This window comes from Gopherus evgoodei, chromosome 19, assembly GCF_007399415.2.
Source record: "Gopherus evgoodei ecotype Sinaloan lineage chromosome 19, rGopEvg1_v1.p, whole genome shotgun sequence".
In the NCBI taxonomy this organism is placed as follows: Eukaryota; Metazoa; Chordata; order Testudines; family Testudinidae; genus Gopherus; species Gopherus evgoodei.
In genome coordinates this window covers 1,813,626-1,828,968 of record NC_044340.1, presented here as the reverse complement: position 1 = coordinate 1,828,968, position 15,343 = coordinate 1,813,626, and the positions used below count along the sequence as shown (strand labels likewise).

General features: G+C 41.8%; 1 protein-coding gene across 2 annotated transcripts in view; it reads left to right on the top strand.

Moving 5' to 3' along the window:
- The window catches only part of FEZ1 (fasciculation and elongation protein zeta 1), a 153,759-nt gene that overhangs the window by 58,165 nt on the left and 80,251 nt on the right, over nt 1-15,343 (top strand). The window lies entirely within an intron of this gene.

The following is a 15,343-nucleotide window of genomic DNA, read 5'->3' as shown; positions in this document are numbered from 1 at the left end:
GCACTCTGTGATCCTGTTACTGTTCCTGAAACTCCACCAGATGCCGGAGCATGTCAGTTTGATCACGCAGCAGCCCCAGCGTTGCATCATGCCTCCTCTGATCTTCCTGCCGCCACCTCTCATCTCAAGTGTCTCTCCTCTCCTCATGTTTGTCTCTCCTGTCCTCATGTTCGTCCCTCCTGTCCCCACGGTCACTGGCATCATTCCTGTACTTTGATGCCAGGTCCTTCCACTCATTCAGATGAGCTCTTTCATTGCGGGTCACTTCCATGGTTTCCGAGAACATTTTGTCTCACGTCCTTTTTTTTTGCCGCCTTATGTGAGATAGCCTTCGGGATGGAGGAGGGAGGCCTGAAAAATGTGCAGCTGCATGAGGGAGGGAAAAAAGGGAGAGAAGTATTTAAAAAGATACATTTTACAGAACAATGCTTATACTCTTTCACAGTGAACAACACTATTCACATCACATAGCACATGTGATTTCAGTACAAGGTCGCATTTTGCATCTTAATATTGAGTGCCTGCGGCTTTGGTGTTAGAGATCACAGACGCAGGTCTGGGCAATAGAATTCGGCTTGCATGCAGCCATGATAAGCCATTGTCTTTCGGCTTCTGCAGCCTTCATATATCCAGCGCCTTCCTTTCTCAAATACCAAGCAAAGCCCATTGAGTGCTGCGTCTTTCCTGTTAAAGTGCAGCAGCAGAAACTAAACTTCCCCCCTACCATCCAATTCTCTCGGACAATCGCTTTACCCCTTCCCCCACCACGTGGCTGGTATCATGGAAGATCCCTGTTAGCCACACACACACACACGCACACATCCGTGTGGCTGATATCAGGGAAGATCCCTGCTAGCCAAATGCGAAAAAGCTCAGCGCCAATCACCCCCTCCCCACCCCCCACTTGGCTAACTGCAGGGAAGGATTTTTTTCAGCTGCAGACAAACAGCCCAGTAGGAATGGCCACCTCTGTCCCCTTAATTAAATTCCCATATTTCAACCATGTTACCATGAACAATATCACTCTCCTGAGGATAACAGCAAGATAAAGAATGGATGTTGCTTGAATGCCAGCAAACACCAGGACCATACGCTGCCAGGCTTTGTCATGCAATGATACCAGATTACTTGCTACATGCATGTCGTGGTCAAGTGTCCTACCATGGAGGACGGAATAAGGCTGTGTTGCCCAGAAACCTTCTGCAAAGGCTTTTGGAGTACCTCCAGGAGAGCTTCATGGAGATGTCCCTGGAGGATTTCTGCTCCATCCCCAGACATGTTAACAGACTTTTCCAGTAGCTGTAGTGGCCATGAATGCATCCCAAGTCCTCAGGGCAAATTAATCATTAAAAAACGCTTGCTTTTAAACCATGTTTTATACTTACAGTGGTACAATCACCAGAGATCCTTTCCGTGGCTTCATTGTCTGGGATACTGCCTTGAGAGGGCTGGGAGGGTAATTCCATCAGGCTGAGAAAAAGGTCCTGGCTGTTGGGGAGAACGGTGTGCTGTGTGCTCTCTGCAAGCTCATCCTCCTCTTCCTCCTCCTCATCTTCCCCGTCCGCAGAATCCTCAGGCATGGCTGAGATTAGCCCCGCCTCGGAATCCATGGTCAGGGGTGGAATAGTGGTGGCAGACCCCCACCCCCAGAACTGCATGCAGCTCAATGTAGAAGCGGCACGTTTGCGGCCCTGCCCCGGACCTTCTGTTTGCTTCTTTGGTTTTCTGGTAGGCTTGTCTGAGCTCCTTAACTTTCACTCTGCACTGCACTGAGTCTCTGTTGTGGCCTCCCTCCATCATGGCCTTGGAGATTTTTTCAAATGTTTTTTCATTTCGTCTTTTGGAATGAAGTTCTGTTAGCATGCAGTCATCTCCCCATATAGCAATCAGATCCAGTACCTCCTCTACGGTCCGTGCTGGAGCTCTTTTTTGATTCTCAGACTGCATGCTTACCTGTGCTGATGAGCTCTGTGTGGTCACCTGTGCTGATCAGTCTCCATGCTGGGCAAACAGGAAATGAAATTCAAAAGTTTGCGGGGCTTTTCCTGTCTACCTGGCCAGTGCATCTGAGTTCAGATTGCTGTCCAGAGCAGTCACAATGGTGCACTGTGGGATAGCGCCCGGAGGCCAATACCGTCGAATTGCTGCCACACTAACCCTAATCCGACATGGCAATACCAATTTCCGCGCTACTCCCCACGATATAAAGGGCTTCGTTGTGTGGACAGGTGCAGGTTTAATTCAGTTTAACGCTGCTAAATTTGGTATAAACTCGTAGTGTAGACCAGGCCTTTGAAAGGTGGCAGGTCTCTTCAGATGGAGGGACAAGTCTCTCTCTCATCCCGCATGAGTATCCCAAGCACTGGGCTATGAAGGAGCACATCTTTCCCCAGTGTCTTGCTTAGGGTTACCAGGTGTCCAGTTTTCCACCAGAATGCCTAGTCAAAAAGGGACCCTCCAAATTTCACTTGGAGATGAGCATTTTATTAAACCTTCTGTCTTCAGGAATTGTAGGAACAATCCCAGAGTATAGCATAGGTGAGTCAGTGTAATTCCAGTACCTGGAAAGATTCTGGAACAAATTATTAAACAATCCGTTCATAAGCACTTAGAGGATAATAAGATGGTAAGTAATAGCCAGCATGGGTCTGTGAAGAACAAATCATGCCAAACCAATTTAATTTCATTCTTTGACAGAGTTACTTGCCTAAGGATGGGGGGAAGCAGTAGAATGTGATATACTTGACTTTAGTAAGGCTTTTGACACGGTCCCACATGATAGTCTCATAAGCAAACCAGGGAAATGTCGTCTAGATGAAATTACCACAAAGTAGATGCACAAATGCTGGAAAACCCATACTCAAAGAGTAGTTATCACAGGTTCGCTCTTAAATTTGGAAGACATGTCATGTGGGCTCCCACTGGAGTTTGTACTGGATATGGTACTATTCAATATTTTAATTAACAACTCAGATGATGAAGCGGAGAGTATGCTTATAAAATTTGAGGATGACACAAGTCTGGGAGGGACTGCAAGCACTTTGGAGGACAGGATTGGAATTCAACACGATAAACTGGAGAATCAGTAAGATGAAATTCAATAAAGACAAGTGCTAAGTACTACGCATAGAAGGAAAAATCAAATGCACAAATGCAAAATGGGGAATAATCCTGTAGGTGGTTGTATGGCTGAAAGGGCTCCAGGGGTTATGGTGGTTCACAAATTGAATATGAGTCAACAATGTGATGTTATAAAAAAGGCAAATGTCATTCTGGGATATATTAACAGAAGTGTCATGTGAAAGACATGTGAGGTAACTGTTCCATTCTACTTAGCACTAGTGAGGCCAGACCTGGGGTATAGTGTTAATTTTTGGGCACCACGCTGTTGTGTTCTTTAGAGTTATGGTGAAGGCATCATAAGCCCATGTGCAAGGAAGCTGTTTCTTTATTGAAGTTAATATCCAGCCTGTAAATGCTGTCTAACTTGGAGATAGAGCTGCTCCACTTTAACTTAACTTCTCAGGGTAAATGTATCAACTTATTAGAGCTGTTAAGAGGGCGGAGGGGGGGGGGAGAGAGAGAGAGAGAGAGAGAGAGAGATGAGTCTAGCTCTTAAAGAGACAGGATCCTCACACACACTTCAAGAAAGATATGGACAAATTGGAGAAAGTCCAGAAGAGAGCAACAAAAAGGATAACAGGTTTAGAAAACATATCCTATGAGGGAGGGTTGGAAGAACTGTGTATGTTTAAACTAGAGAAGAGACGACTGAGGGAGGACATGATAGCAGTCTTAATATGTAAACAGTTGTTATAAAGATGGTGATCAATTGTTCTCCATGTTGCATGCAGTGTTTTTGTAGCTATGTTGGTCCAAAAAAGGCAAGGTGGGTGAGGTAATATATTTTATTAGGCCAACTTCTGTTGGGGAGAGAGACAAGCTTTTGAGCTGCTCAGAACTCTTGGTCAGGTCTGGAAAAGGTACTCTGAGCATCATAGCTAAATGCAAGGTGGAACAGATTGTTTAGCATAGGTAGTTAGCACATGTCCTAAGGGACCATTCAAGGTAGAGAGACCCATTAACACCTCTGCAGCCATAGGACAAAAAATTGGTGGGGCATAATTGGGTTACAGATTGTTGTAATAAGCCATAAATCCAATGTCTCTGTTCAGTATATGGTTTTCAGTGTCTAGCAGAGTAATGAATGTAAGCTCCCAGGCTCATCTTTTGAAGGTATTGTGCAGGTTTCCTTTGAGGATGAGGTCTGATAGGTCAGCTATAAAGTGACCCCTTTGTGAAAAGTTTTCACCCACAGGTGATATGGTGTTTTTGTCTTTTATCATTTTCCTGTGTGAGTTCATTTGAGAGTGTAGTGATTGTCTGGTTTTGCCCACATAGTTGTTATTGAGGTACTTAGTTCGCATGCTGTAATAGGCTATGATGTAAGGTCATATGGGGAAACTTTTAAAAGAGGGGACTGGTCTCGTTCCACAATCCTAAAGTAAAGAAGAGTAAGAGAGCTGATATGGCTCCCCAAAACAAGTTGATGGGTTCCTTTTCTTTTTCTGTTTCTCTCTCATTGTGATTGAAGGGTTAAAGGGTTATTATCAATAGAGTCTTGTGTGGATACAAAATTTGTATCTGAGGATGCGGCTATCCATGGATATAAAGTGGATATCCAGGGAGCTGCAGGGCTCTACCAGGAACCGCAGTGGCAAAAGCAGCAGCATGTCTGGCAACCACTCACAGGAGGCAGTGCCCAGCCTGAGTAGCTTCTCCAGCGTGGCTGTATTGCCCCCAGCTCTGTCCACTGAGGCAGGCACCAGGCTCACCTGCTGCTGTCGCTGGTTGCACTAGTGTGTTTAAGTGGCTCACACACTTCTGGACAGGAGACACACATCAGTGCGTTGAAGGGACTCCTTGTGAACAAATGTGACACGGTTCTATTGGTAATAGATCATTATTATAGCTGTGTGTTGGGGGCTCCAGCAGCTGTGTTTCACCTGATCGGGACACCCCCCCACCTCTTGAGTGTCGAGTTTGGGGGTGTTGGAGTGTTTAAACAGATTCTTCTTTTTGACTGTATTGTATTAATGTATATTTTCTCTCTCCACTGTCTTTTCTGTTTTATTTTTCACTTGTTTAATTCATTTTTCTGCCCCATTCCTGTTACCCTCCCATACTGCGAATTTCCTTCCCACCTCTGTAGAATATGTACCAGGATTATATGACTGTTGCTGCTTAGATATGCAACAACTATGCTGCTCAGGAAAATTTCCATTTTCTCATTTATTCACAAAATGACTTTATATTTTATCCAGTATATATTAAGAATGATGGCACCAGTAATTAAATGTGCCTCCTTTATATTCAAAGGGTTTTATTAACCCTGTTAAAAGAAAAAAGTATATATACTCAATGCTCAAGAAAGACGGTGCTGATATTGCTATAACCCAGGGGACACATCTGATAGAACCTGAAATTTACAAACTGAATAGAGATTGGGCAGGCCTCTCAGTTTCTAGTAGTTTTAATTCTAAAGTGAGGGATGTTGCTATACTAATACATAAAAAGTTGCATATTAATATTTTGACCACGAGGTATGACAATGAGGGCAGATTTGCTGTCCCCAAGGCTGAAATTGGCAATTCTGTAACCATCTTTGCCAATCTAAAATCAGAATGATCCCAAATTTTTATATTTTTATGAGTATAAATGACATGGGCCATCATTCTATTATTATATTGGGAGATTTTATGAAATTCTAGACCCAATCCTTGATAAATCTTCTCCATCTCTGCATTGAAACACTAATACTCATCAGGTACTTCAGGTACTGATTTAAACTTACAACATGTGTGGAGCTTGGTAAATCCTAGACCAGAGACTAGGTGTTTTTTGTTTGTTTGATTGATTGTTTGTTTGTTTTCCCCCCTGCATCTCATTTACCTTATTCAAGATTGGACTATTTCATAATGTCACAAGACTTGATTAGTTAGTTATATCTCTGATTATGGCATTGTTTCTATTGTTGCATCTTACCATGCTCCTCTACATACATCTTTTTGGCCTTCATGGTATGCACCCCTAACTAAAATGTGCAGATTAAATACCTCTTTGCTGTTTGATACAGCATTTGTTAACTCTGTCCGGCAGGAGTTAGAATTAAACAAAAAAACAAATGCCCACACTGCTTCATCAGCTACCACTCTTTGGGAAGACTTTAAAGCCTTCACCAGAGGCCATATAATCTCTTATGCTACCTTGCAAGAGAAATTGAGAGAACATAGAATTGATACCCTTGCAAAGGAAATTAAGATCTTGGATTTAGATTAGGCTTCTGCCCCCTCCCCAGAGAAACTCAGAGTCCTCCTCAATCTAAGATATGAAATCAACAACCTTCTGTCCCAAAAGGCTGAGTTTGCTTTATTCTGTTTGAACCAAAATTATAGGGAATCTGTCAAGAAAGCTAGCAAGCTGCTGGCATATATACATATAGGCAAAAAGGCAAAAGGCTAAGAGAAATAAGATTGCTGCTATTCAAGATAGTAGCAATACATTCTATACAACACAGTCAAATACTAATAAAAAATTAAACATCTTAAAATTCAAAATTATATTTAACTGAAGAACAAATCACTAAAGATGCTGGAGATAACTTTGTTAGTGGATTGTCTCTGCCATAGATCTCTGACTCAGCAGGAAACGGCCTATGAGGGAGGGTTGGAAGAATTGTGTATGTTTAGACTAGACAAGAGAAGATTGAGGGGGGACATGATAGCAGTCTTCGTATGTAAATGGTTGTTTTAAAGAAGATGGTGATCAATTGTTCTCTACGTTGTATGCAGTGTTGTAGCTCTGTTGGTTCGAAAGAGGCAAGGTGGACGAGGTAATATCTTTTATTAGATCAACTTCTGTTGGGGAGATGGCCTTCTGGAAACCATGAAACTGACTTAGGCTATAAAAGAAATGAAGTTTGGAAAGACTCCTGGTGCAGATGGGTTCCCTATTGAGTTTTACAAAAAGTTTTCAAGAACTTTAACACTTAGATTATTGAATATGTTCAATGAGGCCAAAAATGAGCAAACTCTCCCACCAACTCTAATATAATCTGTAATTTCAGTTATTCCTAAACCTGGGAAAGACTGTGGACTATGTAGTAATTATAGGCCAATTTCTTTAATCAATGTCATGCTAAGATTTTGGCTAAAGCTCTTGTTATGCAATTGGACAAAGTTCTCTCCAACATTATACACATAGATCAGGTAGGCTTCCTTCTTAACAGACATACCTTAGATAATTTGTGTCAACTGATACTATTGCTGCTTTGGGAGATTCTAAAGAATCCTTAGCTGTCATTTCTTTAGATGGCAAAAAGGCCTTTGACTGGTTAGCCAGGGACTGTATTTTTCATGTATTAGCAAAATTTGGATTTGTTAGCCAATTATTGCCTGGATTAAGCTTTATACCCTACAGGTAACCTATGTATTGTCATATAATAAAACAGAGAAGCTATAATATAGCTATTAATTCTATATTAATATTACAATTGTTTGCTCAATTAATTTCTTAATTTCTAGCTGGGTTCTGCCAAACATCACACACCTGTATTTATGACTGATTTTTGCAGAGATTGAATCACCATTGTTGTTTTATAGGAGCACACCCATGGTGGCTAAACCCTAATTAGAATATTGAAATAGTGTGGTACCACAAAGAAAAATGTTTTACTATTAATATTTTTATTCAAATCTTTGCACACAAAACTATTGTTATTGCCACCAAAACTCCCCCAAAGTATAAAAAAATCATAATCTAGTTATGTGAGATAAAACACATAACTAACTAACAAACAAGTAATTCCAACATACCAACAAATCATACCACCAATGGATTAAGCATTGCTGTTTAGAGCAGGTCCAGGAAAACTAAGGATTGAAATCATTAATTGTCCTGGTTTACATCCTGGGTTGCATATAAGATAAGTTACATAATTTAGTTGGCACCCAAAAGTGTTTTCCTTGAATTTTTACACCATAGATTAAAACACAAATGGGTTAAAAAGAAAAGATTAACATATGCTTTATATATTTAGGAAACATAAGGGAAAATTGCAAGAGATAAGTGGAGCATTTTATTTTGATGAATTAAGACCAATAACAATAACCATGATTCATGTTGTGGGTAGCAAAGACTGCTATATTTTGCTTATTAAAGGCTTTGTTGCTTTCTGTGTAAAGCAGAAAGATTATACGTTGCTGGCTTCCTTTTCTGTGTTGGGCAAGTTCAGAATTACAAATAATTTGATACCTATTTTTGTAATAATGATGCACAACCACTGAGAAGTTAAATCAGGAATATATTCATTAACAATTGAAGATGTGATTCAAACTGAAATAAGTTTGTGTTTACAGTTTGGCTAATATAAACAGGCAAATAATCAGACAATACAAATTTCAACTAAGGGTGTTACCCTTGCTCCTTTTCCTACTGCCTCTCCCACCACTTACAGATTAGAGGGGTAGGAAGTAGGGTTTGCTTTACTTTGTACATGTACATTATACATAACCTTGTCTAAAAGGATGCTGAACCTTTTCTCTTAACTTAAATATTTTTACATATATATGTAATTAGATGTCTTACGGATCCCTTCCTTTAATATAATTCTGCCAGATGCAGGTTAGAAGAGTTTGTTTGGCCTACTTCCCCTGTTCTCCCAGACACAGACCTAAAAGCACTTCCCCTTTGGTTTTTCAGCAACAGGTTATCTTAGAAATTACAAATTAAAAGCACAGAGATTGTTGTCCTGGCAGATTACATATATAAACTCCAAAATGCATGATTATGGTCTCTAAGAGGCTTTCGGCATTTTCTGGTAAGTGAAGGCTTTTTCCCTTGTTCCTTTGATACTTTTTATTCAACTATTCCTTTATATTACTATTTAATTTAGTCTCCTGTATTTTTAACACACTTCTTTGGTGAAAGTTGGACTTATATTTACCATTGCACTTAGACAGTCTCATTACTCCTCATTTCCCACTTGAGTAATTATCCCTTGACAAGCACTAAGGGTCTATGACATTTTTAACATAGCTTCCTGTACTCTCCCTGACTATTACATTAATTATACAACATATTAAACATTACTTTAAACATATGATCAAACCCCATAAGCTAAGGTGATTAAAAATAGCCGAGCTATGTTCCCTTCCACAATGGCTCCAAGATCTCTCTTGAGTGGTAACAGCTAATTTAAACCCCATCATTTTATATGTATAGTTGGGATTATGTTTTCCAATGTGCATTACTTTGCATTTATCAACAGTCAATTTCATCTGCCAGTTTGTTGCTCAGTCACCCACTTTTGTGAGATTCTTTTGTAGCTCTTTGTAGTCTGCTTGGGACTTGAGAAGTTTTGTATCATCTGAAAATGTTGCCACCTCACTGCTTACCCTTTTTTCCAGATCATTTATGAATATGTTGAATAGTACTGGTCCCAGTACAGACCCCTGGGGGACACAACTATTTATCTCTCTCCATTCTGATAACTGACCATTTATTCCTACCCTTTGTTTCCTATTTTTTATTCAGTTGCCAATCCATGAGAGGACCTTCCCTCTTATCCCATGACAACTTACTTTACTTAAGAACCTTTGGTAAGGGACCTTGTCAAAGGCTTTCTGAAAATCACTGGATCGCCCTTGGCCACTTGCTTATTGATGCCCTCAAAGAATTCTAGTAGATTGGTGAGGCATGATTTCCTTTTACAAAAACCATGTTGACTCTTCCCCAACAAATTATGTTCATCTATGTGTCTGTGAATTTTGTTCTTTACTATAGTTTTAACCAGTTTTCCCAGTACTGAAGTCAGGCTTACTGGCTCGTAATTACTGGGATCACCTCTGGAACCCTTTTTAAAAATTGGTGTCACATTAGCTATCCTCTAGTCATTTAGTACAGAAGCTGATTTACATGAGAGGTTACATACCACAATTCGTAGTTCTGCAATTTCACATTTGAGTTCCTTCAGAACTCTTGGGTGAATACCATATGGTCCTGGTGTTTAATTTATCAATTTGTTCCAAAACCTCCTCTAATGAAATCTCAATCTGGGACAGTTCCTCAGATTTGTCACCTAAAAAGAATGGCTTGGGTTTGGGAATCACTCTCACATCCTTAGCCATGAAGACCGAAGCTAAGAATTCATTTAGTTTCTCCACACCCTTATTGTCCTTGAGTGCTCCTTTAGCATTTGGATCATCCAGTGGCCCCACTGGCTCTTTAGCAGACTTCCTGCTTCTGATGTACTTAAAAATTTCTTGCTATTAATTTTTGAGTCTTTAGCTAGCTATTCTTCAAATTCTTTTTTGGCCTTCCTAATTATATTTTTACACTTCATTTGCCAGAGTTTATGCTCCTTTCTATTTTCCTCACTAGGATTTAACTTCCACTTTTTAAAGGATGCCTTTTTGCCTCTCACTGCTTCTTTTACTTTGTTGTTTAGCCATGGTAGCACTTTTCTGGTTTTCTTACTATGTTCTTTAATTTGGGGTATACATTTAAGTTGAGCCTTTATTATGGTGTGTTTAAAAAGTTTCCATGCAGCTTGCAGGGATTTCACTTTTGGCACTGTACCTTTTAATTTCTGTTTAAGTAATTTCCTCATTTTTGTGTAGTTCCCCTTTCTGAAATTAAATGCTATCATGTTCAGCTGCTGTGGTGTTTTCCCCATCACAGGGATATTAAATTTAATTATATTATGGTCACTATTATATTCACCTCTTGGACCAAATTCTGTTCTCTACTTAAGATTATATCAAGAATTGCCTCTCCTCTTGTGGATTAGCTGCTTGAAGAAGAAGTCATTTAAGGTGTCGATCATAAAATCATAGAAGATAAGAGTTGGAAGAGACCTCAGGAGGTCATCTAGTCCAATCCCCTTCTCAGAGCAGGACCAACCCCAACCAAATCATCCCAGCCAGGGCTTAGTCAAGCCAGACCTTAAAAACCTCTAAGGATGGAGATTCCACCACCTCCTTAGGTAACCCAGTCCAGTGCTTCACCACCATCCTAGTGAAATAGTTTTTCCTAATATCCACCCAAGACCTCCTCCACTGCAACTTGAGACCATTGCTCCTTGTTCTGTCATCTGCCACTACTGAGAACAGCCAAGCTCCATCCTCTTTGGAATGCCCCCCTCCTCCTTTCAGGCAGTTGAAGGCTGCTATCAAATCCCCCCTCACTCTTCTCTTCTGCAGACTAAAGCCCAGTTCCCTCAGTCTCAACTCAGGAGACATGTGCCTCAGATCCCTAATCATTTTCGTTGCCCTCCACTGGACTTTCTCCAATTTGTCCACATCCTTTCTGTAGGGGGAGGCCCAAAACTGCATGCAATACTCCAGACGTGGCCACATCAGTGTCAAATAGAGGGGAATAATCACTTCCCTCGATCTGCTGGCGATGCTCCTACTAACGCAGCCCTATATACCATTCGCCTTCTTGTCAACAAGGACACACTGTTGACTCATATCCAACTTCTTCTCCAGTGTATTCCCCAGGGCCTTTTCTGCAGAACTGCCGCTTATCCAGTCAGTCCCCAGCCGATAGAAGAGCATGGGATTCTGCTATCCTAAGTATAGGACTCTGCACTCGTCCTTGTTGAACCTCCTCAGATTTCTTTTGGCGCAATCCTCCAATTTGTCTAGATCACTCTGGACCTAATCCCTACTCTCCAGTGTATCTACCTCTCCCTCCAGCTTAGTGTCATCCTGGAACCTGCTGAGGGTGCAATCCATCTGTGATGTTGCACTCTATATGATTTTATGAAAATATGCTAATGTAATTGGAATATGCTTCATGCAAAAGGTCTCTTATAAGGTATCATTGCAAAGCTTATAATCTACTGAATGTAATCATCCTATTTGTATAAATATACTACTCTTGTATCTAAAACAAGAAATATAAAATATAACTCTGAGGGCTTATTGTAATTAAGCAAAGTGTGGGCCATTAATGATGGTTTGAAATCTTGATGACTCCCATTAACCAGGACAATTGACTGCAGATGGCTCTGTTTTACCTGTAAGTCTTCCTGTATATATGTGTGCTGGCAAGTGGGTAATGATGTCTTACAGTGACATGTGATCATGTCACCTGAACTGAAATCCATCTTTAACCTGGTGTCTTTCCATTGAGAAGGAAGGGGTGGGAACCCAGAGAGGGAAAAGCATTCCTGCCTTATGCAAAAGATATATAAATGGATGGAACAGAACAAAAGGGGACAGCTATCATGAGGAATCCCCTAGCTGCCACCTGAGCTGGAACAAGGGCTGTACCAGGGGAAAGAACTGTGCCCAGACTAGGAAGGCATCCAGTCTGTGAAAGAAACTTATTAAAACATCTCTCAGGGTGAGATTTTATCTGTTCTCAATTGTATTACTGTATTAGGCTTAGATTTGCGTGTTTTATTTTCTTTTATTTGGTAATTCACTTTATTCTGTCTGTTACTACTTGAAACCACTTAAATCCTACTTTTTGTATTTAATAAAATTTCTTTTTACTTGTTAATTAACACAGACTATGTATTAATACCTGGGGGGGGGGCAAACAGCTGTGCATACCTCTCTATCTGTTATAGAGGGCGAACAATTCATGAGTTTCTACAGGGTAAAATGGATTTATTTGGGTTTAGATCCTATTGGGAGCTCGGCATCTAAGAACAGTTCTGTAAACTGCTTTCAGTTAAGTCTGCAGCTGTGGTGCAGGTCTGTGTTGGAGCAGACGGGCATGTCTGGCTCAGCAAGGCAGAGTTCTGGGGTCCTGAGCTCGCAGGGAAAGCAGGGGCAAAAGTAGTCTTGGCACATCACTTGGCAGCTCCCAAGGGGGTTCTGTAATTTAACCCATCACACCATCCCATCATCTAGATCATTAATGAAGATGTTGAACAAAACAAGCCCCGGGACTGACCCCTGGGGCACTCCACTTGATACCGGCTGTCAACCAGACATCAAGCGATTGATCGCTATCCATTGAGCCTGACAATCTAGCCAGCTTTCTATCCATCTTATAGTCCATTCATCCAATCCATACTTCTTTAACTTGTTGGCAAGAATACTGTGGGAGACAGTATTAAAAGCTCTGCTAAAGTCAAGATATATCACATCCACCGCTTTCCCCATATCCACAGAACCAGTTATCTCATCATAGAAGGCAGTCAGGTTGGTCAGGCATGACTTGCTGTTTGTGAATCCATGTTGACTGTTCCTGATCACCTTCCTCTCCTCCAAGTGCTTCAAAATGGATTCCTTGAAAACCTGCTCCATGATTTTTATGGGGACTGAGGTGAGGCTGACCGGTCTGTAATTCCCTGGATTCTCCTTCTTCCCTTTTTGAAATATGATCACTATATTTGCCTTTTTCCAATTAAGAAACTTTATCTCTGCATCCCATCCTGAGGAAACATGTACCCAGTCAATATAGGGATAGTTGAAATCCCCCATTATTATTGAGTTTTTTAAAATTTTATAGCCTCTCTAATGTCCCTGAGCATTTCTCAGTCACTAGCTCCATCTTGGTCAGGTGGTCAGTAGTATATCCTGTGACAGAGTCAGGCCAGATGGCTACAGGAGAGTGATATAAGGTAGATATATTAGCCCCAGATTAAGCAGCTCCCTTTTCCTTGAGTAAGATAATAGGCTGTTCGAGAACAATCAGGAAGTTGCTGGAACCAATTAAGGCAGGCTAATTAGGACACCTGGAGCCAATTAAGAAGCTACTAGAATCAGGGCACTTGGTTTTAAAAGGACCTCACTTCAGTTAGTGAGGTGAGTTAGAGGAACTGGGAGAAAGTGGCGCGCAGGAAGCTGAGAGTGAGTAGGCGTACTGGTGGAGGACTGAGAAGTACAAGTGTTATCAGAGATCAGGAGGAAGGTCCTGTGGTGAGGGCAAAGAAAGTGTTGGGAGGAGGCCACGGTGCATTACGACTGGTAGCCATCGTCGTCGTACTCTTGGGTGCTCTTTTAGCTGACCTCAGTGAGGTCGGTCAGGGGCACCTGGGCAGACATGGGAGTGACTCAGCCAGGTCATTCCTCAGTTGTACTGCACCATCTTCTGGCAAGCACCCAGGAGATGACAATGGCTAGCAGTCGTACTGCAGCATCTTCTGCCAGCCTAAGATGTATAAAATAGATGGAGTGGTCAAAACAAGAAATAGACCGGATTTGTGTTGTATTCCCACCTCCCTCTGTGAAATCAGTGGCCTGCTAAACCCAGGGTTTTGAGTTCAGTCCTTGAGTGGGCCATTCTGTGTGACAGTTGTTTGTGTTTCTCTTTGATGCAAAGCCGGGTGGTTGATTTTAATTCCCTGTAAGCCATGTCATCAGTCGCCCCTCCCTCCATCAAAGCAATGGCAGACAGTCTTTTCGTGCCTTTTTTCAGCGCAGACGCCATAGCACTGGGAACATGGCGCCTGCTCAGATCACCGCAGCAATTATGAGCACTTTGAACATCATGCGCATTATCCTGCAGTAGATGCAAAACCACAAGCTGCAAAAGCGAAACCAGGCAAGGAGGTGATGGCAGTGTGACAAGAGTGATGAGGACATAGACATGGACATAGACTTCTCACAAAGTACAGTCCCCAGCAATGTGCACATCATGGTGTTAATGGGTCAGGTTCATGCCATGGAATGCTGATTCTGGGCCCAGGAAACAAGCACAGACTGGTGGGACCGCATAGTGTTGCAGGTCTGGGACAATTCCCAGTGGTTGAGAAACTTTCGCATGCATAAGGGCACTTTCATGGAACTTTGTGACTTGCTTTCCCCTGCCCTGAAGTGCCAGAATACCAAGATGAGAGCAGCCCTCACAGTTGAGAAGTGATAGCCCTATAGAAGCTTGAAACGCCAGACAGCTACTGTTCAGTTGGGCATCAGTTTGGAGTGGGCAAATCTACTGTGGTGGCTGCTGTGATCCAAGTAGCCAACGCAATCAAAGAGCTGTTGATATCAAAAGAGTAGTTACTCTTGGAAATGTGCAGGCCATAGTGGATATCTTTGCTGCAGGGGGATTCCCTAACTGTGGTGGGGCGATAGACGGAACCCATATCCCTATCTTGGCACCGGATCATCAAACCAGCGGGTACATAAACTTAAAGGGGTACTTTTCAATGATGCTGCAAGCACTGGTGGATCACAAGGGACGTTTCACCAACATCAGCGTGGGATGGCTGGGAAAGGTACATGACGCTTGCATCTTCAGGAACTCTGGTCTGTTTCAAAAGCTGCAGGAAGGGACTTAGTTCCCAGACCCGAAAATAACCGTTGGGGATGTTGAAATGCCT